At 39.8% G+C, this 21,524-nt stretch overlaps 1 protein-coding gene across 20 annotated transcripts in view; it reads right to left on the reverse strand.

The window, feature by feature from the left end:
• The window catches only part of nfasca (neurofascin homolog (chicken) a), a 209,465-nt gene that overhangs the window by 123,665 nt on the left and 64,276 nt on the right, over positions 1–21,524 (reverse strand). For 5 of the 20 annotated variants that reach the window (XM_078171219.1, XM_033627379.2, XM_078171360.1 and 2 more), the window contains exon 1: positions 15,231–15,556. The exons of 3 other annotated variants lie outside the window; for them this stretch is intronic. The gene's annotated coding sequence lies outside the window, so the exon portion shown is untranslated. Of the gene's footprint in view, positions 1–15,230; positions 15,581–21,524 lie in introns of those variants that run through there. 12 more of the 20 variants (XM_078170980.1, XM_078171189.1, XM_078171178.1 and 9 more) reach the window with 6 other exon arrangements.

Here is a 21,524-nt window from a genome sequence, read left to right on the forward strand (position 1 = left end):
TTCCTGGCAAACACTCTTTGTCTTCATCTCTCTGTACACACAAAAACAAAATCTCAACCTCCTCAATAAGGAGCTAGTGTTTCTGCTTTATATTCTAATTAATAAAAAAAAAAAAAACAGCCTAATAGCAAGGTCAAAGATGGGAATGGAAAACAAGCAGACTGCCTTGTAAGCTCCCAAGTGACTTACTGAAAGAGTTAATGAATAAACATGAATCTAGCATGGTGTTGGGCATGTGCTACAAAAATATCCTTTTATGCCCTAATACCAGCATATGCAACCGGTAACCATAGCACGTCACTCAGATTGCAAAAGATCATGTGGGAAAGACCAATATGATCTCTTTCAAGTTCTTGCTTACACGTTTACATATCACACGCCAGGTATCCTCCTCCTCAATCTGCTGTTGACGTTCAAAGATGCCACTACCAACACCAGAATGACAGCAAAAGCACATGGTTCGTTTTAGAAAAAAAACATCATGGTTTGGCGTTACATTCAAACCAGAAGTGAACAGTGGGCTACTGGGTGAAAGACCCATGCACTACACCTCCCACCTGCCTTATAGGGACTTTCCAGCTCCTCTTATTACATCATTGACAGCAGCATTTGAACCTGATGCCATCCTGCAGTGTATCATACTGCACAAAAGGTGACTTTTGGCGTCAGTGTCTGACACAAAAATCACTGACAAAGTGGTGGTATTCAATGACTAGTTGCTGTTATGCAACTACAAAGTATAGGCATCACACAAATCTGAATCTTTGATGGTCTGACTCTTCATTTGGACAAAAGCTGTTGGTAGTGAATGTTCAGTTTTCTAAAAGTAACCTACCCCCATCATGGGATGAAGCTAAAAGCAAATGTGGAAGTAGCATTCAGTAAGACACTAAATAGTAATTCATTAATCCATTCAAAAATCACAATAAATAATTCAAATACAACACCATAATAAACACATAAACATCTCTTCTTAAAAAGATGTTTATGTAAAGTCAGTAAAGTCAGATTTTTGTTAAATATGATCTTCAACATGCTGTATTAAACACATTAAAGATACAGTTTGGACTTTTTTGAGGTGGGCTTATATGAGGCACTTACCCATAGTAAGTGTATTACAGACTGTAGATGTCGGTCAACATAAGGCAGACAGTTACAGCATGGAAGCTAAACAATGTACTGCTGTGGAAATATGTTTTAGCCACCTACAAAATTCAATATCACTTTAAGTGTACACCATATTTAGAATATTTTCACCTCTTTTTCACTGCCATTCCGTCAGACAGCAATTTCCAACAGGAAACTGAGGCCATCATATCCATCTATGCATCTATGCAACTTATCAAACACCGATGCTTGGTCAGTGGCCCTCAGCGTCAGACATCGATGCACAGAGGAATCATTTAGTGGCGCTGAGACACACCAGGTTGCAGCATGTTTTGTGCAGGGCAACTATTGTAGTAGAAAGAGCAACAAAATGTGCTAGTATGTGTAGCATACTACTCTAGTGACATATGTCATGTAACGTTTGTCTCGTGACATAATGTTAGTAATAAGCTTTATTCAAGCCAAACCATGATATATTTTTCTGAACCTAACCATGCACTCTTGTTGCCAAACCTTAGGAAGTAAACCTAAAATGATTTTACCTGTGTTCTAAGTTTATTTTGAAATGAGACTATATGCATTTACTGAGCAGAAACTGCATATTGCCTGTGAAAACTGAAATTCATTTTTAAAAGACACAATGCCAAGCGTAAATTAACACACTGTCCAAGAGCATCCAAAGTGACACAAGGATGCCTAATGCTTCATATTCTGACATGTAGGGCCACTGACCAAGCATCTGTATTTGACAAGTTGGGAGTTGGACTGTGTTGACTCTCTTCAAGCCAGACTCCATTGAGAAAAACTGTAATTTAACATTGCTGAACACAGAGTCTGACCTTTTAAAACACCATAGTCACACAATAACATAAACAAACCAACCAATCAAGGCAGCAGTAGACCCATAGCTCCAGTATTTAGCAAGCTTAAATAACTGTTTCTCTCAACTGAGTCCTGCTTGGAAAAGGCACAGATGGGCAACTGAAGTCATAACTGATTGGAGCAGGCTGTCTGAAGCAAGATAAAGTGGTGAAAATATTCTAAATATTGCTACACTTGAACTGAATTTGACTTTTTTAAGTGGCTAAAACATGTTTTGCTGTTGTTTCCATCAACAGCAGTACACTGCTTAGCTTCCTTGGTGGTACTATCTGCTTCTCCAAACAGGGGATGTGCCAACTGCTATCCACTGTATGTAATACACTGACTATGAATAAGTAGCTCGTACACCCCAACTTCAAAAAATCCTAAATATCACAAGTATTTGGAGGCAGAAAAAGTTTCAGGTCAATTTAAGCATGTCATTACAAAAAACATTATGCTAGTTCTCCTAATAATATTCATTCTCATTTTAGCAAAAAGACAACTCAAAGACTTGACACACACATACAGCATGTAGTGTAGTAGTGTAGGCTGTACATTAATGTGACGTGTGCATGTGTGTGTGAATACTCAGTGGACTGCTGAGGTCATCTGTAGGGCTTCCATTAATATGTCATGAAGAGGCAGAGCACACATTTTCTTTCCTTTTTTTTTTTTTTTTATAAAAATCAAACTCTTAATAAAGGGTTGGCCTTACTGGCTGGATTAGGTATTTCCAAATTCTGGCATTTATAATGTATGTAATGTGGAGTGAGTCAGCTTCAGAGCTGTACTATTCTGTTAGAAAAATGTTTGTCAAATTTGTTCAATTTATCAAAATTAACAGTACAGGCGTTTAATAAAATAATAACACCAAAACATAAAAACTTGAACCACCTTGACAGAGCCCCTTATGTCGACCTATTCCGTGTGTGTGTGTGTGTGTGTGTGTGTGTGTGTGTGTGCGCTGCTCTGTGAGCTTGACCACCAGGCCTAATTTGCTAGCGTGGGCCCTTTGCCTTGAGGTTACCGCGGTGATTAAAGTAATTCTACCACTGGCTGGTTTGTACTGCAGCCTCTCTCTCTCTCTCTCTCTCTCTCTCTCTCTCTCTCTCTCTGTCTTTCTGTCTCTCTCTCTCTCTCTCACACACAAACACACTCACACACAAACAGTTGTCCTTTTCAATTTCTCTGCCATGATTATGCCACTACCACATCTTATTTTCTCAGGTTTCTCTCTCTCTGCTCTTTTTCTCTTGCACAGCTTTAAAATGACATTAGGTCCATTATCGGATATGTGTGTCCACTTAAAGGAACACAGTGAACAGACACCTCCCTGTCCTCCATCTTCCTCTCTATTCATTCATTATGTAGGATGATATTACATCAGTCCCTCCCATCTCTACGTCATCTCCTCCTATACAAAACATAGCTGCTCTCCTGTGTTAAGACCATGTTTGCTGTTTAATATATAGATACATGTAGATATTATAGAATATCTCAACTTCCCAGAACCACATGTCTCTTTGTTTCAGCCCCTCTCAGCTCCTCCTGTCTGGCTTTTTCTTGACACACCAACAGCTCAGTGTGTGCATGTGTGTGTGTTTGTGCATGTGTGTTTATGTTTGGGAGATAAAGTGCATGTGTGCACATGCATGTTTGATTACTGTGAGGAAACCCCCCCCCCCCCCCCCCCCCCCCCCCTTCACGACCCCCCCTCCTGAGGGAGCCATGGTGTTAAAATGACTGACATGTCAGTGTGCAAGTGTGCGCGTAGTGATTACTGCTCTGGTGGAGTGGTTAAAAGGTGTGATAACGTGTGTCTTTGTATGAGTGTGTATGGACACACATTTAAGGGGATTAGACAGGATGGTGATGTGTGTGTGTGTGTGTGTGTGTGTGTGTGTGTGTGTGTGTGTGTGTGCGCGTGCATGCTTTTGTAAGAGTAGGTGGGGTTTTTTTGCTGAGTCTGTAAGAGTGTGTGTGTGTGTGTGTGTGTGTGTGTTCACAAAATTGCATGAGGGCTGGTTGCTGGTTGAGTGTTTGAGCTGCTGACAAATCTAATTAACACTTTGTAGATATGTATCAGGTACCAAATACACACACGCACACACACACACACACACACACACGCCCCTAATAAGAGTCAGACAGACCGTGTGTTATACACAAAGCCCTGAGTATTATATACAAAATACGTTAACTACATGACTACATGACACATTAAAATTATAATTTTAGGAGAATGCAGTGAGAACATGATGATTTTCAAAAATGTTGCCCTGATTTTGCTTCTGAGATTTTGAGGCAGGCTGTTCTAAACTTAAAAGCAACAACAATAGTTTCAAGAAAATCCTGAAGGAAACAAGAAGTCAACAGCCTCTTTTACACTACCTGTTCAAGGCGGGAATGTTGCGCACTGTTCTGTATAGAGGGTAGGATGGTGGAATCTGGGGACAGAGTTGTCTCGCCAGTGCTGAATTGATCTATATAAATGGGACAGCCAGCAGAACAGGATCATGGGCGGCACATGATATTATGTGTGCGACCCAACATGGGAGGTTTAAAAAATAACTGATAGTAGTTAGCAGCTAACTCAAAGACTGCCAAAAATGACCGCAAATTGGGAAAACACTGAGGTCCGGGAGCTCCTTACCCTCCAAGCAGAGGACAAGATCAGCCGCCATATAACAACAGTGATAACTGATTGTTATTGCAATGTTTTGCCCTTGTTATTTTTTATAAAGCACTGCTGACGTGTACGTTATATGTCACACTATAGGCTGACGTTGATGTGTTTCATATCAGGCCCATCACGCCTCTTGTGCATCTGCAAGGCTGGGATGCTATCTAAAATAACACATGGGAGCAGAATGAAACTGCTGTTGTTTGGTTCTGTGCAAAAATGCACAGAATGTAGGGACTTTAAAGTGGCCTTATAGTGCAATCTCTGTGTAAAAGGGGCTACTGAAAAGAGGTTGAGCCTAAGTCCAAACTATCAAGCCATCATGTCCAGCCAGATCCCAAACATGACTTAAACACTGAAGCAAAAGTACAGTGCTTCTCTGCTCTCCTTCATCATCTTTTCCAGCAAATAAATAAATAAATAAATAAATAAATAGAGGTCACTGACAACAACACTTCCACTACCGCCAAAGAGTCAGTAATGGCAGCATTTAAAATGACTGACCACAGAGTCATTAGAAATAACAAAAAGCTGCCCTCATAACTACAAGACAACCCTGACCAGGCTTACAGAATTGTTTTCCAGTAGTTTTTCCCCTCCTGAAATGCATGGCCATGTGTGTATGAAAGCTTTGCTTAAGTGTGAACACCACCACCTTAAGGCTTATTTATACTCCCTTTACATACGAAAATAGATACGTCCGTTTCAGACGTTGTAAATGTCCCTGCCCTCAAATTTCCATCCTTCCTTTATGATGGCATAGATAGAGCCAATAGGTGGCACTTGAGGGCAGAGTCAAAGGAACAACAAAGTGTACACGTACAATAATTTTGAATGTTTGTTTTGATGATGGTGGGATGCAAAAAAGGCTGACATAAGAGAACTCAGGTTTTATAACCACCCTACACCAAACTATTGAAAACACATGAACCAACTGAGGTAAAACTCTTGTGATTTTATTCCAACATTGAAAATTTGTGGGCAACAGTGACATTGCTTAAAAAGTTATTTGGTCTATAACCATCATTACTAAGGCAAAACAGTACTTAGTCATAGGGTTAAAAAGCATGAATAACTTTTCTTGAAACTTAAGATTGCAGTAAGGGCCTGGTTTTTGTTATGTTTCTCTAACTGAAATAGTCATACTGAGCCTGTTACTTCAGATGATTTTCAAAAATGCAAATGTAATTCTGCTGAGATATTAAGCAAAGATTAAAACTGTAGGATGATGTGAGAGCATCCACAGCATCCTGGGCCACACATTTCAGAAGCTGCCGAAGAAATACCAGCTGCCGTGTGAGCCAATCCACAAAGACACCATGGTAAACAACGCCAAACATATGACTGACATACACTCTTATTAATGTACTTTGTTATCCGAAGCATTTTGCTAGGTAACAAATGCTACAAAAATGAGAAGTGGAGATCTAGAAATGAAAAAATATCATTTAGGAATAACAGACAAAATTTATGCTTAAGCACAAACCCTGTATATCCATATGTCATATCTTGTTAAGTGGGTGAATTCAAATGAGAGGGGCTATCCCAGCATCAGCATTGGTCACAATTTAAAGGAACCATTTCACGACTGAGTGGAGCAATGGCCAATGGCAACCTGAGCCCTGAGTCCTCCCCAATCAAGAGAGTCATTGAGTGGAAAAATACATGAGAACAAGTCACCCCCAAATTGCATTTTTAGATTGAGGGCAGCCATCACCCTGTTTAATATAATGGATTTATGACACAATTCAAGAAGAGGTCCATACAGATGTGCTGGTAGAGCAGATTTACTGTCTCATTATTGTCAGTAGTGATCCTCAAGTTCCCTTATTCTGATTTTTTTTTTTTTTTAATCTTTGGTTGGAGGCACATCACTAACATGTTCTTTCTACTACCTATCTCTGAGATCGCATGTAAATAGTCATTCATTCATTCATTCATTCATTTTTCCGTAACCGTTTATCTTGTTAGGAGTTGCAGGGGGGCTGGAGCCTATCACAGCTGACATTGGGCGAGAGGTGGGGTACACCCTGGACAGGTCTCCAGACAATCATAGGGCCACCTTTTAATAGCCAGTTTTTAATAGCTTAATAGTCCAGCCGATTTTCACAGAATTTTCAGAAATTCTGGAATTCAGGTGCCACCACAGAAGAAGAGGGTACGACTAGATGGTGTAATTAAAGGAGCACCAGTCAAAACTCTTAGGAAAACAATGGATATGTAATAACAGAGCACACTGGACAATGGACATTGAGAGCTTTGAACAACTAATATTACAGCTCTGTGCTCTTGGGAGTGCTCTGGTAACAACCTTGTCTGCATACATAAGCATATTAAAAGCCTTCAGAGATGACAATGAATGTACGCAATTACTGTATGTCATCATTCATGTACTAAATCTGTTTCCATTGCGCATAGTTGCATTAGCTTTTATTAATACACCAACATTTCCACCTTCCCTAAGCATAAAAGCTTTTTTGCAATATTTTGAGAATTTTTCTGATTTTTTGGCATTTAAACGCAAGCTTTGTTTTGCCCAAATTGAAAATGCACACAAAAACAGGTGGTAGAAATGCACCTAAAGTGTTTTTTTTTTAAGTTAAGGTGGCTATCACTGCTCATGCTAACAACCCAGTCCATTCAATCCAAGAAATCCTCAAACCTTTATGAACACATACAATGTTGCCTCCTACCCTCTAATACAACCCATAACACAAGTGTTTCCGATATTGGCACCCCTACTGTATGGTTAGGTTTAGCAAAAGAATAATGGTCGGGCATCTTTTTGTCGCAGGCGTTTTTTTTTTTTTCTTGCCTTTTACACAATTTTGTAAAAGATTACAGTCAAACTAATATTTAAACCTTGGACCTGCAACTTAATAATTAGACTCTACTGTGTGTTTAGTGTTTGTCTTTACTTTAATCCATGTTCTTTGGGTGCTACTGGGTCCTTTATCTATGGGTTAACTATAAAAAACACTGTAAAAGTCTCTTAATCATAAATAGGCATCCAGTCATTGAGTGGCTTAGGTCCCAGTGCTGTTGTAACAGGATGACTTGGCAGAACGGTAGCTTTCCAATTTGTTGAAAAAGTTCAACTACTCCTTCCATTTGATCTTTAAATATGCTACCAAAATGTGTCCCCCTTGTCAGCCTGCCATCCCTCTCTAGCTGCATCCATCCTCTGAAAATAAATACAGCAGCACACAGCTCTGACCTGACAGGACACATGCACCCAAACAGTCTCAGTAACTCAGTGGATTTTTGTAGGTTACCACCTCTCGCTCCAGAGCATTTGTGTCTGAGTGTTAATCTTTGACAGTGTGTCATAGTGTAACAGATTGTCCCCAGGCCTTATATCAACCACAAACAGACATATGGATGCCTGTGCAGTAATATAGGTTAAGTACCTGGCTCATGAGCATAACATCTGTATTCCCACCTGGAATCAGGCAATTCTGGGTCTTGACCTTCTTTAACATCTTCCTCATCTTTCCATCTCTCACTCATCTAACCCATTTTACCCTTTTAAAACCTGTTTTTCATAATCCCTGACTACATTTTGCTGCATATTAATGTGCAGATTTAGTTGTGGGGAAATGCACATTTGTTAAAACACCTCTCAAAAGACAGCCAGTGTAATACAAGTGTCACAGTGTCAGAAACATTATCATCCTGCTTCTCGAATATCTCACTTTCCTTGCCTTGATGGAGGAACACATCTGTTCTTACACAGTTCTCTCCTGTTGTCAATATATTTATTCCCTGATGGTGACTAAACAAGCTTCTTTTTATGGTAATCACAGGAAAACAAAGCTTGTAAGATCACAAAAGAATTATTAGGTAATAAAAAAAAGACTATTTTTACTTGAAACAATAATTCATGCACTGAAAAAAAGTCACAGCATCACTTCCATAGATCCATAGATCTGTAATCCAAAGCCTCTTCTATTCTGTTCATGTGAGATGGACCATCAGCACAGGAGATAACCTTCCACTTTTTAGTTCTCAACATGCAGCTCAGACAGAATATTGCATGACAGGAACTTGGTTTCTGCTGCATGCCATGATTTTTCTGTTTGAATATTCTGCTGATGAGGCAGCGGCTTATCCGCTGCCTATTTGGCTACACACACTTGTGAGAGACACACACGCACACACACTTTGAGCCAACAGATTAACTGGACATGGCAAAACAGAAGTTATCTACAGCTAAATCTCTACAGTTACATAAATGTAAAAGTCCAAGCAGTGGTGATGGAGACGAAATACAGAGGTAAAGCAGCCTGGAGACTGATGAAAAAATATGCTTCTATACCTACTATTGTATATATAGGCTGTTTCAATACTATTCTGTTGCTACAGCAACAGCTTTGGTCCCATTTACTTCCTTTCAGCTACCAAGGGAACTATAAAAGACGGAAAGGTCATGACATCAGTGACAGTGTTTAAATTTCACATTGGATCCAGAGTTTGGTGTCAGTTCTATTGAAGTCAAAGGCGAAGGCCGGCAAATCAGACTATAACCCATCATATGTGTGCTGTTTCACCTTTGACTGAAAATCCTTCCACCAAATTAAAATTACATTGACTAACTGTGTTGACTGATGTTTTTCATCTAAATGTGTGCGTTTATTTTTCTTGTTATTGGTCTCCAAACAGACCATGGCTCTGTCCGTCAGCTGCATGAGACTCATCTCAAACTCTTGATTGGTCCAAGCTACATCATGATACATGACCATACAGGGCAATTCAACCTGTTATGACTGATCAGACTGCATTTATAACCACATCAGTTTATGGATGGCTCTGATTTTTATTCTAGCTGGACTCAAGAGTTTGGTCAACATCTGCCAAACTAGGACTTGACTGTATGCTCTAAATGCTAAACAGAGAAATACTTCACCTTCAAAAGGAACATATGCTCATTCATTCAACCTTTATTTAATCTCGAGAAATCACTGAGGGACCGCCCTCATTTACAATGATGTCAAGTCTACAGTTAGAACAGAATAAATATGATAACAAAACAAAGTAAGAGCAAATATATATATACAGGCATATAAATATACTCATACACACACATATACACATACAAAGGAAAGGATCACACACACACGGCTCAGACAATCAAACAACAGAACAGTTAAAAACACTTACATTCAAGAGTGAAGTAGTTTGTAACCATGGTTGTACAACATTTACTCACCCTATGTTTTTTAAGGTAACACACAGTTAGTAACTGATACACAATTGATCATTTTGCAGGTGAAGTATTCCTTTTTTATTATAAACTGCATTTTGCAATAGGTCCATGCAACACCCAGTCAAACTGCTGATTTTAACATTATATGGCTTAAGATCCTTAAATAACTTCATGTAAGTCCCTATAATGTATGCGATGAATTAACATACATATATCAGCATGAGGTGATAAATAAATTAGAATTTGGTGGGTGGATCTTTGTCAATGCAATGACATAGGCAATCCATGAGTGTTTATTTATGAGTGAAAATATGCATTACTGTTCAAATCTCACATAGAACTTCTCACAAAGAGGCACAAAATCTCTTGTATTAAGGGGAATGGATGCTGTTGTTGTTAGCATGGCAAAGTGTGGAGCCTCTGTGCTGACTTTAGTAATGTTTCATTCCACAACTTGTCCAACTAAGACTACATTTGCCATGAATCCTGCTGCTGATATGACAAATATAAACAAATGAATCTTTAGGGCAACAGATCTTAGGCCTGGAACTAATGCAACTCAATTGCCCAACCAATAGTCTCAACCCTAAAGATAAGCGCTTCAAAAATCTAAAGCATCTAACCGCTAGTACAGTATTAGACTGAGTGGGAGTCCAGTGCACCTATCTGCCATCCTGACTTTATCCTGCACCAACGTCCTGCATCAGGACAGGTTCAGAAGTTCTTAAAAAAAATCAGACCCATGCAGGACTCTGCACTGCACTACATGAGGGTAATACTAAACTGCATTAGCACTGTACATTGACACTTAGGCCCTGTCAATATGTATCCAGATATTTTTGTGAACGGCTAATTTTTTCCTCCATTTTAAAATAAATTTCTACCGACACAACCTAGTTATACAAAATATCTCTGTCTACACCAGAACGCTAAAACGGCCCCAAAAGCTTACGTGAGCAGTGTTCACACAGACAGCGTTGTTGCTGCTGTACTGCTTCAGAGGTGCATGCTGCTGTAACTACTGTATTCTAAAACTTTCACAATAAAAAATGTTACTTAAAAAGTTAGTCAAAAAGTTAAAAATAGATACATAGGTTTTTCATGTCTGTCACCGATATAAACACTGAAACTGTAGCGAAAGGTGGTGCGATGTCAATATGAGTATGAAAATACTATTTTCACTGCCTTTCTATTGCTGAACACATGCAAGTGTAAGTCATCTTTAGACCAAGCAGTAAAACAAAACATTAGCAAACTGGTAGTCCGCCATTGCTGTTCTTGTTTGCAAAGGCCACACAGACAAACAGTAAATGGAGTTTTAAAATATATCTGTTTCAGGTATATAAAACTCTATTTGCATGTGGTTGAGAGGCCCAAATGTAGAGGAAAATATCTGGATATGTTTAGACAGCGTTTTAATGTAATTTGCTAATGTCTAATATCTTTGTGTGAGTATACTAAATAGAAGCCATGGCTGCTTGTTTTTCCACAGTAAATATCATTATGTCTCTAAATGACTGTGATAATGATTTACTGATGTCAAAATGATCCACATGACAATTTTTAATCAAATTCACATCCGTTTCACTGCTTTCCAACAACCACATGATTGGCATCAGACACATGGCCTTGGGCATTGTTCTTTCTAGAAAAAAAGCCATGTAATGTGGGTAGATCACAGAGTGACAATTTGTTCTGATCTTTTCCCTTTGGCCATGAGGAGAGGGGGAGGAAAGAGAGAGGGGGGGGGGGGGGGAGAGAGAGAGAGAGAGAGAGAGAGAGAGAGAGAGAGGGGGGGGGGGGGGGGGGGGGATGTTAGATGTTAGTATGAAACCTCTTGGCCAAATATTTGCAGTGAAAGGCCCGTCATTGTCCATTAGGGTCTCTCCCTCTTTTTCTCTCTCTCCCTCTTTCTTTCTATTTTCTGGGTGCATTAACCTCCTCTTCACAATGCGCCCAAACAAAGACATGACTGTATTTGTGTATGTGTGTGTGAGTGTGTGAGTGTGTGCTCTGGCACTGCTGTCCATCCTTCTGCATCCTTCAACAAACACTTATCCACCACACAGACACACACCTGCACATGTCAAAAAAAAAAAAACACTTGAAATGTATTAATGCAATAATCCTCCCACTTTCATATGCCACACACACACATACACACACACACAAACACACACACAATAAACATCTGTGAAAGAGCTGTGTGTAAATGTGTGTAATGTGTTCAGTATTAAAATCCTCCTACGTGGCAAACAAACAGCATGTTCAGACAGCTCTGCGTCACTACAGCCACTTAGGCCTCCTACACACACACACATACACACACACACACACACACACACACACACACACACACACACACACATACACAGGGGGCGTACAGTATGGTTAGACTTAGGCCATGAGGTAAAGACAGGTTATACTGAAAAGGAGCAGCAGAACATTTCTTCTCTCTGAATCATTTCCAATAAATAGACCAGTCTCTTCCTTATTGATGTGACTTTTTGACCTGAGAAAAGGTTAAATGTCGGCGTAACGCCCCCACAGTGCTGCACAGCCAGCCACTGCTAAAAAGATGTTCACACAATAATGTGACACAGTTTACTGTCTACACGCCACATCATATATAAATGAATGCTGTGTGGCTTTCAGTGCCTTTTTCTAAATAATGTGTAAAGGCACAGACTTGACACTAAATTAAATAGGAAAATCTATACTAAATGCGATGTGCTGTTTGTTGTGTAAAATATAATGTAACATATTATATAACAGACAACATTCAAGGTAGATACAGAGAAAGCTGAATTCTGCAAAGTAAGACTTCAACTTGTGAGATGGTTTTGGCCTCAAGTTTTCACTGTGGAAAAAAAAAATTCACTTGCTGTGAAAGTTGATTGAGGCTAGACTAGCCAGTATTAGATCAATCAAAGAACATAGAAAGTGTTTAGATGATATGACCTCTCAGAACTCCTGAACCCAATGAACTACTTACACTAGACGTTTGAGACACTGGACAAGCATGACACCACAACCGCATGGTCAATTTTACAATATTGGTAGATTAGTTTAGGAGAAATTTGACAACATTTTCAGGACAGCTGGCAGGTCCCATGAAATGGCTAGCAGAGTGCAATTTGTTTCAGTATATTTCTGTGTTTCCTGTAAAAAGCAGGAAGCAAGGGCGGGACTTGTCACTGACAGAGACTGGTGTTTACAGTGGCCAATAGTGCTGAGTGTGGTTATGTACAAACTCTAAAATACCAATACGAATACCCAGATAGATATTGGCATGTAGGTGATCAGCACAGGGCATATGTAATTAAAAAAACACTTAAACATCTTTTTTTTTCATGGGAGCTTTAAAAATCCAAAAATTTGAGCCCAGTGAGGAGTGTGTTCAACCAGTCAGGTACAGGAAGATTGTATGTTCATGTCTGAATGAAAAAAATTGTTGTAATTCATCTGTTAAACAGCAGTCCCAGGCCTACTAATATACATATATTTATGTTTTTTGATGACACTTGGATCAAAAGGCTAGCCAGCAAAAAATATTATCTAAATATATTATCAAAGCAATGTCAAGTATTGCTATATACCAGAGGTAGGACCAAGTCATTGTGTTGCAAGTCACAAGCAAGTCTCTAATTTTTGCAGTCAAGTGAAGACTGACAGTTCCATGTCCAGTCTAAGGTCCTAACTTTGTGTTTCTATTCATCAACAAGTCATAATGTATTAAAACAAGTGCAACTGAACTGAATCATAAGAAAGAAGAGGTGACATTGTCTTGTCCTTGTTATGTTTGTTTTCTCTGACCAAAGCATAGTTTTTGAACATGAAGGAAAGTATCTTTGGTATAATTTTTTCCAACTGGCGCTCAGTGACATAATAATTTCTTCATGGTTTGATGTTGTCGGATTGGCTCAAAGTGGTTAATCTTGGGAATTAAAAGTCGACTTGCTGGGAATAGCTTCGACGTTAGTTGAGTCAGAAAATGACAAAAAGTGAAATGATTCATGGCACACTTTTTCAATAACATACTTTTTCATCTTCAGGCATGGGGAAAGGTAAAGTCAAGTTCAAGTAAAGTCACGAGTCATTGGTGTTTAAGTCCATGTCGAGTTGCAAGTCTTCTATGATTTTGACAAGTCAAGTCTGACTCAAGTCCAAGTCATGTGACTCGAGTCCACACCTCAGCAAAATACCACACCTTACCACTAACATTAGGAGTCAACTGTCATGAGATTGCCAATACTTGGTATGAAACAATTAACTAGTATCAGTGGTGATGACACCTGGGTAACTCCAATATGGCCGACAGTGGCCACATCACATCATGTCTGTGTGATGTTTGTTGCCCAGAAACTGAAGCTAACTCTGCTGTTGATGTCACTGTAGGTGTCTAAGAATGAGGCAGATATCTAAATGCATTTCAAATGTAGAAATTAACATCATTAATAAACAGAAAGAGACAAAAATGCAGACAGATGGACAGACAGCAGCTCTAAATGTAATTGTGACCAATGAGGTAACATGCAGACAAGACATAATCGATATTTTCCCAATCAACTGTGGTAGACTGACTAATCAGTGTGTGCATGTGTGTGTGTGTGTGTGTGCAGCTTAGCAGTATAGACAGGCGTAACCAAAATGCATTTCTCACTTAAAACAACAAGATAAAATTCAGATGATGTATGTAGGTGATAAAATATTGAGCATCTTTTTTCCAATGAATCATTTAAAATGATGAAGGTGTGATATAATTGGCAGCTACAGTACACATACTGCGTACTATCCACAATAATGCTGACTCGAGTATATCACATGCCGTGCAGGATAACTTGTTTAACAATGAATTGAAGTTTCACACCTACATTCACTCACACAGAGCGGGCACTACCAGGCTGAATTACACGTTTAATAGATTTTGTAGTGGTCTTTCAGGATGATATTTAGTGAGGAGATGAAAACAATCAAGGGATAAAGACTGTGAGCTGTGAGGGATTTAAACCCATCATAAAGCACAGCACACTGTATTATGTTTGATCCACATGCTGCTGTCTTTGAAACTAATTTCTCAACAAACAAGTGTCTTTGTGAGCCTTTAAGTAACCCAGTAAAAATCTGGAATATTTTCACAAAACTGTTATTTCCCATACACACTTTACACTGTAACCGCAGATTTTGACTCAGTGCTATGTAAAAAATTTGCTGACTGTGAATTTGACATCCTCGTGTTTGCTTAAAATGTGGCTAAACTCTACATCTGTGCATAAAATAAAAGTGGAAAACTGAAAGTTCTCCCCTTCACAAATACACACACACACACACACACACACACACACACACAGAGTGTACAGACATTAGTACCTCTGTCAGTGCTGCTCTTGCATCCAGGTGTACAGCAGTGCTGGATAACTGTGTTGTATCTCCATCCCGATCAATCCTTCAGCATCCAAGAAACCAAAGAGAAAACAGCAAACACAAAGACTGAGCGTCTGTCAGCCAAATCCACCACGAAGACAAAAACACAACAGATGTAACAACTGTAAAAATGAAGGAAAACACTACACTCTGTCCATCTCTTTCACCCAATCTATTTTTCTCTCCCTCACTCTCTGTCCCTTTCTCCCTCTCTTTGCTCTCGCTGTTTCTCTGTCCGCGCACTCTCTCTCTCTCACACACACACACACACACACTGATTCTCCATCTGTCACCGCCCCCTCTCCTTCAACCCTCCCATCTCATACATTATTTATGAGTCTCAGAGACACACACACATGCCCCACTGCTGTCAAACACACTCACACGCACACACATTACAAGCTATGTCCCACACACACACATGCAATTCAAACACAGTGGCCAATGTCTGTACAATCCATAGGTGTATGAGAGATCACAGAGGCATGGTTCCTCTCTATTTCAAAGGAAAGGTGTGGATATTTGTTAGACTGAAGCAGGATGTTTTCAATGGTAAACTTAACTAAACTATGACTAAACTTCCCCTTAGTAACCCTATAACAAAAAGATCGAACCCCAAGAATGATCCAGGAACAGGTTTCCCCTGTTTCAACCAATCAGAGCTTTGTATGCAGGATTGAGAATGGGAACATCATCTTCTTACATACAGAATGTTCAGGAAGTCTTCAGACTTGTTTTCTTATATTATAGCCTTATACTTAAAGCTTTTATTTTTCACTCATCTGCCTACACTTAACACCCCATAATTACAAAGTGAAAACTAGATCTTTTTTTTTTTTTTTTTTTTTTTTTTTTTTTACAAATTTATCACACTGAAAAAAAAAACTTGAGCTCAGTTTGACATGTTATTTTGCAATGTGTCCACATGGACACATGTTCAAAAGTATGTCACTGCTAGATGCCTGGTGCTGCACAACTTGCATCATATCCTAGTAGTACAAAATGTTTAGTGAAGGTGCTGTATAATGTGTAGTATGGCAAGTATTTGAGCTTATCTTAAAATGGACCTATTTTCAGGGTCATACTTGTACTTAAGGTTTCTATTAGAACACACTGACATGCTTAAGTGTTTCCAAAAACAGTTCATTTTCCTGTCTGTGCTGGAACATCAGCACCCTGTCAGAGAAGGCTTCGTTTTAGATGAATGAATCAGTGGTAATTTCATAAATTATCATTTATCCAGTGAAGACATCAAAACATGCAGCTTTACAAAAAGAAGGAGATAATTTTGAGGGTTTTCTTTTTAATTATGTGGTGTATATTAATATATCTGTTTTTACCTTACCAAGGTTGAGTCTTGTTTTTGTAGCATACTTCCCTTGTGGATATAAATGAGCAGTCATTTGTATTGTCTTTGGTTTTCTGTATTAAAGACACAGATCTCAGTGGGTCTGTCTGGTGAAATAAAAATATGCATTCCTCCCATACTCTCCCCACATGTACATATAACCTATAAAAGCTCGAACACACACGTCAACCATGCATGACCACATTCACACGCAAAAAAACACACGCAGGTCACGGAGAAGACAGGGCCAATCATGCATGAATACAGAGCATGCATGCACACACACAAAATCTCTCTCTCTCTCTCTCTCTCTCTCTCTCTCTCTCTCACACACACACACACACACACACACACACACACAAACACTAACACACTTAGTTGTCCATGCTAGTAGTGCAGGCAAGGAAGCCCCCCGCAGCTGGAGGCTATCTGAGTTTTCTCATGGACGAGACATGGCTGGAAGTCAGAGAAAAGTGTGTGTGTGTGTGTGTGTGTGTGTGTGTGTGTGTGTGTGTGTTTGTGTGTGTGTGGCAAAACCCATCAGAAAGACAGTATATGGACAATAAAATAATAGCAAACACTGCCTTTTTACTGTAAATACAACATACTTTGTAAAGGAACACTCCAACATATTGGTGTAGACCTTTTATTACTGTCTTACCCAAAGTCATGAAAAGATTTATACAGATATTAAACTAGCCACCAATCCATTTAAGAGTTAATTGGGTTTTGTGTAGATTTAGGGCAGCGTGCAAACCTGGTAACCGCACCATGAGGAAAGGACCTTTAAAATGTTACACACAGTCACTGCATCCAGCTGTTGATCAAGAAAAAAATGTACCACTTAACTGCAACATCACCCGTTTGAATCTGGCAGTGGACCTTTATTGCATGCGATCAGGTACGTAAAGATGCACTGTATATTCCGGGTTTATATTTTTACTTTTGTTTCCAGGTTTAGTGCAAACTTTGGCTTGAAGCACTTTGGAGCTATCTATATCTGTATGTAATGATAATAGTGCTTTACTTTCAATGCACATTATTCGGGATGTCAGTTTCTATTAACTTTGCATTCAATAGCCCAGGCCAACCAACTGGTAACTAACCAGTTAATTTTTATGACAAAAAAAAAAAAATCTGCAGAAACATAGTGCCCACTGCGAACTCCCTGGTCTTCACCATGGACTGTATACAAAGATGGATGACCTGACAGCCTCCCAGAAAAGAAGCCAATCATTTTGATTGGTGGCTGGATGTAGTATAGGTCATAAAGCCCGTCCCCTCCATGTTAGCAGATAGAACATGAGCCAAACTATAAGTACACGTCAAATAAATTTTAGGTAGCTCTTATCGTGCTGATGTTTGTTCAAGTGCTCTTAAAACATCTTCTTGACATGATAACTGACAGCTGTGTGAACCAATCAGTGTGCTCACGATCAATGGTGTTCTGGCGGAAAATCGACACCACCAGAGATTGCTACTGCACAGACTCTGGCTCCAAATTATGTCACAACATGACAGAGGTGCTGATGCTGCAAATGGTTCTAACTGAGCTAACAGTGATAACATAGTTAACAATGCTAAAGGGGGTTTGTGGCTTAAAATCGAGCCGCTTGGGGTAAGCTGGAGGAGAGCTGCTGGTGGGTACAATGTTTCCATAGCAATGCTGTTGGGATATCAGCCATAATCGCCGAATGAGCAGACCCGGTTGGTTGCAAAATTCACATATGGACATGAGTAAACGGTATAAAATATTCTAGGCAGTTACCTAATTAATGGTTAACTTTGACATCCCTTTACATAATTTTTAACCATCACACAACCAACTTTAGATTTGGTCAACAGCTCACCAAATCCCAAGGTGTAAGCTGTACTGCTCAAACAAGCGCAACAAAACAAACAGGTGAATAAGGGAAACGTCAGTTAGGCACAGTCTGTCAATATGTCAACATATACACATCAGTCAAACATAATCATTTTAGAATAAAACCTCTTTGTTCACTTAGCAATTTCAAAATATGAAAATGTTCTTAATAGGAGAGAAAATGCAGCAAGAGCAAAAGGAGCAAGAAATCTAGAGGGGGAGAGAGGGTCAGTGAGAGGGGGGGTGGTTGGAGGATTAGGCCTTCAGGGTAACTAAAAGAGCCCCCCCCCCCCCCCCCGCAGTTATGGCAGGCGTAAGGCCTGGTGAGACACAGATAGACAGAGAGATTTTCATTTTTATGTATCTAAGTAGTGTGTGTGTGTGTGTGTGTGTGTGTATCAAGTCTTGACCTCCTGACCTCGGCCAGCATTTTCAGCTCCCTTCTGTCTCCAGCCACACTCCTAAACAATCAATAACCCCCCCACCCTGCCGCCGTTAGCTGTGACATGCAAATGACCCTCGCATATAATTAAAAGATATGCCCTGACAACAATAGGATAACCTCAGCCTCCCCTCCACTTTTCCTTAAGACGCGAACCAAGACATTTCCTCACACACACACACACACACAATGTGCACAAACAAAAGCAAAGACAACATCAACTCGTGCCCAGATGGACTCCAGTCAGTTGACCTCTGCTCAGATCTGCAACAGACAAGCACACAGACAAACAGGCAACAATATCAGTGCACTTGAGCTCAACACACACACATGCACACTCACACCCCTCTTTAATCATTCTGCTACAACCCCAAAACTGAAGCTTTCAGCTTGGAGTTATGCTCATGTCCAATAAAATCCACTTATTTAATGTAGTATACTCCAGTTAAGACTCAATTTAAATGATAAAGACTGAGATCAGCACAGAAAGGAAAGTCTATTAAATATGTGTTGACATTCTTAAGGCGTGTCTCATGGTGTCTTAACCAGCTGATTAATCAAACATATCTTATCTTGACTCTACAGCAGTTATTTATGAACATCAGTGAATGTTCATTATATTCTGGCAAATAAAAATGAAAAAAAAACAAAACAAAACAAAAAACAACTATGATACGATACTATTTTTTTTTTGACCAAAGGTCTTTAATTGGAATTACAATTAGAGGACAACAAAGCTGTAAACCTAAGATTTGAGACATAAACTTGACTCATACTTAAGTCACAAAACTAACTTAAGACTTGACTTGGACTGCTTGAACCTTTATCCACTGATGAAGCCTGAGGAATGCAGTTAAAAGCCACTGAGAGACAGGTATCAACCATGTCCTCATACCTAAACAAGAGAATATCTTGCTTGCCAACAACAAATGCCAAATTGACATGTATGACCATGGCGACAGGCACATGCACTGATGGTCTTAGGGGGTCCCAGTTTTAAATACCTGGTTAACGCTGTGAAATGGTTGCAGTTTTACTTGTTCAGGTTTAGGCAACAAAACTACTTGGTTATGTTTGAGAAAGAAATCCGGAATACGTTTATAAATACGTTTTTTATGCAACTGAAGTTACATACATAAGTACACTCACATTAAGTACATTATGTACACAATGTAAGTTAAGTATGTTAGTAACTTAACTTGCTTATGCAAGTTAAAATAAATTTAAGCTGACTTTCAGTTTTACATGGGACATAAACAGCGGTCTTCTGGGTCTAAGTCCTATGTTTATTTCTCCCATCCATTCACCTTGTCCACCTCACAGTGCAGACTTTGTTGTTATTTGTGCTACATCACCTGACTTCCTCCTCTACTCCTGTCATAACAGCCGTTTTTTGGTGAGGAGGGTCTGTATTGACAGTTGCCAAACAGCGACATCTGGGGCTGAAAAATGAAGCCAATATGCCAAAAACAAGCCAAAAGTGCCAAAAATTGCTGTTCCTCTCAAGGCCACTTGTGGCTGTCAATCCCAAGGGGTGATGTCACAGTGGCTGCATCCATTATTATTATAGTCTATGCTGTTTGCCGGCATAAAAAAGGTTTTGTAGAAGAATGTGTTTATACTTAGCAAAGTAAGGTATTATTTTGGTATCACACCAGAGCTCATATTGAGCTACCTAATTTTGTTAGGATACAGAATGCCCCTTTTTCGGGGCAATGGGGGGTGTGAGCAAGTAACAAAACGTGTAGCTCAGCGTGTGACGTAAACAGTGACGTGGGAGGGAAGCCGCGGCTAGTCAGTCCTTCTGCGATTCTCTCACAAGTTGGCCCATCCTTCACCATCCCTGTCATCTGATGGTTAATGGCCTCTTCATTTGCGAGGGCAAGGAGGGTACGCAATTCCTTGTCTCACCAGTTGCTCATTTTTACAATGTCTGTCAGGTTTGCGTTTCCCTCTTGATACTAGCTGCTCGCTAATTCCTGCTATCAGCTGTTTCCTGTTTATCCACTGCCAGTGGCTCGCACATGCAGCACCAATAGCTCCTCCCACAAGTCTTCAACAGCCCCTCCCGTTGCGGAAGGCCGCCTCGGTCTTTTTAAACTAAAAGGGTTCAGCCAATATGACTACCCTACGAGGCGGAAAATTGGGTACCTGGGATAAACTCGCCAATCCGGCTCTGTGTGTCTAAACGCTCACAGCTTGCCGGCAAAATGGCCCAACATTCGCAGAAAAGGGGCTCCTGAGTGGTGAGTGAGGAAAAAAGCAAAGTGGAAACAGAGAAGGTAGGGTGAGGGAAATAAAAAATCAGTCAACGTTATAGCTAGACAATAACTGGACTCATTACAGTGTATACCATGGGGGACCATGCGTTAATTAACTCTGCTGTTGACCCCTGCGCGACAACCCCCCCCCCACACACACACACACACACACACACATATACATAGAGAGTACAGTCATGTCCTGTGGTTATTGAACTGAGTGTGACGGGCAAATCTCACCCTAGGCACTGGGGGAGTTTGTTTTCCAATCAAAGTAGCAAAATAGCATGGACACACACACACACAATGATCACACTGCTCTATG

The sequence above is a fragment of the Epinephelus lanceolatus genome, chromosome 1 (assembly GCF_041903045.1).
Source record: "Epinephelus lanceolatus isolate andai-2023 chromosome 1, ASM4190304v1, whole genome shotgun sequence".
NCBI classification, from domain to species: domain Eukaryota; kingdom Metazoa; phylum Chordata; class Actinopteri; order Perciformes; family Serranidae; genus Epinephelus; species Epinephelus lanceolatus.